At 39.1% G+C, this 3,892-nt stretch overlaps 1 long non-coding RNA gene across 1 annotated transcript; it reads left to right on the forward strand.

Moving 5' to 3' along the window:
* The first annotated feature begins 1,004 nt into the window (after window positions 1-1,004).
* Window positions 1,005-2,277, forward strand: LOC128150976 (uncharacterized). Its single transcript, XR_008238254.1, has 3 exons — window positions 1,005-1,085; window positions 1,660-1,706; window positions 2,190-2,277. It is a non-coding gene; the product is annotated as an uncharacterized LOC128150976 (long non-coding RNA).
* The last annotated feature ends 1,615 nt before the right edge of the window (window positions 2,278-3,892 follow it).

Genomic DNA, 3,892 nt, shown 5'->3' on the forward strand with positions numbered 1-3,892 from the left:
AATAATAAATGTGTTGCATTAATATGTGAATATTAATAAGAGCAATTAAGTAAAAAGAGACTTAAATTTGTTCCAGCAAGATAAAAAGCCAACAGAGCAATAGCAAAACAGTGGCAGAAATCAGAATAGTAAGAGAACTAGTTCTAGAAAATACTGAGAGAGGACCAAGGAATTTTTTTTTTTTTAATTTAAGTACATTAACTACTATTAAACTTGGGCTGCCTTTTCATTAAAACATCAAATTGGATCTCTAGCTTGTCTCAAGGGACAGTCCGTAACACTTGTACCATCAGGGCACACTCTCATAAGGATCATCTTCCAGCAAAGACACAGGGCAACTGCTGCTGCACCTCATCGCTGGGTGTTTAAATCAGAGTCTGCAAGAGGACCGCGTGTAGGCAATGCCCAGAGACAGAGGGGATGGAAAGATGCTCATATGACCACTCACAATAAGCCCGATCAGCCAAGGAAGAGATGGAAGCAGGTGTCCAGTGTCTCTTGTATTGGTTTTCTCTGCTCAGGGATTGCCTTTTCATGGAGGATTCACAGCTACACAATTAGAGCAGCCTTCTAGTGCATGATGCAGCTAGAGAGGTATTCAGTCTACTGTGTTTCTCTACTGGTGGTAGGTAAAGTCACTGTTCCAGAAGGACACTACCAATATTGCTTTGGATAATACTGTAGCTTTATCTGCCTGGCTGCTGTCCAGTAACTGCTGCTTATCTTGGCAACGATATCAGACTGCATCTTTAGATTTGCCCGTTGCATTGGAAAATGAGGTGTGTTCTCTATACCTGTATGAGGGATTGTATCATACATACTAAATCTTTTCTTAAAAGAAATGTGAACAGTACCCTTTTCTTGTGCAAAGGATCCATAATACTCCTCTACAGCTTTTCTTCTGTTAGATGAGACTAAGAAATGCCACAATTTTGGATGTCTAACTCCTCTTCCTTCGTAACAGTGTGGAAGATCAAAATTCAAAATACATTGTTCATGCTGTTGGGAAATGGCAGTACATTTGTGACAATGACACAGGTTCAGCCCACAAAATTCAAGTGCCATGCCTGCCAGGAAGCTGAATCGTACGTAACAAAACACTGGTTGTGGATACAAGGCATTTTTGTCTAATGCAAGTCAATCTAGGCTGTAACAGATTCGAAATTGGGCTTCAGACATGGACTGTAGAATCCTTGGGAGGGTGATTAAAATAGGAGGTCCCTCACCATCCATGTATTTAAAGCCTCTTATTCTAATGTCTTCAAACACACTACAAAAATGTTCTGCTGTAGTCTTCATGTTCAACTACCATCATCTCCCCAGTTCCATGCCTCTTGTGCAGGTAACTTTGATGTGAATTACCAGAATTATCCTGCATGTGCACATATCCTTGTTAAAATGTGTGGGTCAGTGCTGCTCTCTCCTCTGCTAATAGTACTGACTCTCATCTATATCCACTGCTCTCTCTAGAAATTGAAATAATACCCCTGGCCAGTTTTACTGTTGTGCCTAGAAAGTACAGTACCTATGGGGATGTGTCCTGCCACAAAGAACTGACACTGAAGTTAACACAATACCATGTGCAGCATTCGAGGGTTTGCTTTGGTCTGTGTTTGCAAGGTATTTTTTTCCTCATACATAGGCTGATTGTTGGTCCAGAACAGAAAAGAAACTGAGAAGTATTCATTTTCCTGTTTGGTGGTCAGGTGAGTGTAAAGGTGTTGACAAGATGAAACTCTCTCCTGTCATATTAGTACAGTTGTCAAAAGCTAACCCCTCTAGGCACCTTAATGACTCCCTAACGAAAATGGAGCTGAAGAGCCTGGTCTCCTCCTTGGTCTTATAGTAATATTGCAATGATGCATCTGTTCAGTGTGTAATTGTGTGAAGATGTCCAATAGTGGGACTCCATAGGGTCAGCTGCAGTTTGTCATGATCTGATTCAGGCTAGAAAGCAGGAACAAACATTACTATGGATTAACTCCTAGTTATCTTTAACACTGTCCCAGTATGGGATTTCCCATACTTAGGAAGTACTACTATTTTATGTTTTGTTTCCTATTTCAAAGCAGTTTTAACATGAACTGAGATTTCAAAATAAACTTTTATTATGAGTCAAACCAAAACATTTAATCTGCATAACATCAGAGTATTCATTCCCACAATTCCCTTCATTATTTGTCTGCTAGAATTGGAGAATCTGCAAGACTTATCTTCAACCTCTCTCGATTCTTCAAAGCTCCTAGTACCCACCTGGAACAGCAGGATGTGTGCATGCAGATAAGTCTTGAAGGATGAATATAGTTATTAGCTGTGGTTGTTTGAACATCACTATTCACATCTAGTTCCTTTGTATCACACATGCTGAGTAGAGAGCAAAAGATTCAACTGTTTGGTGATGAAAAGAATAAAGGTTTGGGGAGAATAATACTTAAGTGTCCTGTAGTCTTCCCCTCCCAGCCCTTTTCAGTCCCCTTCTGTAATTTGTTGTTTTACCACAGGGATGTAAAGTAGGAACAAGCAGACCAGACTTGTTGATGGAATCTAGTCCTTTGCTGCCATAGGCCACTGTATCATGTAATCCTGTCAATGAAGCTATCAAGTTCTGTCTTGCCCATCTTGCCACCTTTGACTTTTCTGCTTCTCTTTTGATGCCTAGAATTCACCTAGGTGTCCTTTGCTAATTATGCAAAGCAACATCTCTGCACATACAAACAAAGTGAATACACAAACCACAGGTTTTAGTGTGGGAGTGCCCAAATTTGAAAAGGCCTGTCTTCAACAAATTAAAGTTAAAGGGGAAAAAAGCTGTTCTTTCTATGACTATTAAGATGTGAGGTTGGGGCAGACCCTTTGATGGAGCTGAGGCTACCCTGCTTTTACTGTGTTTTCGTCTCAGAGTTGCTACTACAAAAGTGGTGAATATATTTGAAATAGAAGCATCTTGTGGAAAAATCTTGTATTATTTGCTTCTTATCTAATTATACTTAATGCTTTTTTTGAACACTGTGTGACACAATATTCAGTTATTTAGTTATTGTTATCTATCAACTGTCATGTGAATTAATTCTGAATTATGGTTTCTTGATAAAATCCAGATGAACATACAATTCCTTTTCACTTAGATTTAGGTATGTAACACATGACACTAATTTATCTGTCCGGCTACAGAACTGGTACAACGAAAGTCCCTTTTGGTGCCTCTTCAGTTTGTTGCAGAGAGCATAACTGGGATGTGGAGACCCATTTCTTGTGAATTGTTTTCCTCCAGAAGGTAAAAATCTCAAAATGGTCTTGACTGAAGAATTTTTCACCAGAAAATCCCAACTTGGCAATGGTAATCATGGAACCACGGTGGTTCCATCAGTGTTTGACAGGAAGTCATGCTTTGTTGATAAGGAAACATTTCTGTCTTTCACAATTTAGAGTGTAGTTAACATGAAACCAATACCGAAATATTTTGGGATAAGTCCCAGGTTGTGACTCCTGGGAGTCAGAAGTGGAATTTTGGCAGATTCGTCTTCAACAATTTCTCCTTAGATGACTCTGCTGAATGTGAAGCAGGACCAAACTGGCATTCAATTAATTATGCAGAGCCTATTTTACTGTAGAAATTTTTTGGGGGTTGTATACAGTTAATTTTATATGACACAAAAATGTTCAGTTGCAAGTGAGTCCAAGATGGTGCTGAACACTTGTTCTTTCTGGCTTCTGTGATTAGTGAAGTTAACACAGCATCTTTTAGGTTTAGGACCTTATGATTTCTGATAGAGATATAAAAATATTTTTCATACAATGCTTTCCCCAAGGTTGTTTAGTACTCATGGTGTTAGTGATGAAAGCTGGGATTTTTCAAAGAATGCAAAACCTGAAAAAGCAACCCATCAAAACA

This window comes from Harpia harpyja, chromosome 14, assembly GCF_026419915.1.
Source record: "Harpia harpyja isolate bHarHar1 chromosome 14, bHarHar1 primary haplotype, whole genome shotgun sequence".
NCBI lineage: Eukaryota > Metazoa > Chordata > Aves > Accipitriformes > Accipitridae > Harpia > Harpia harpyja.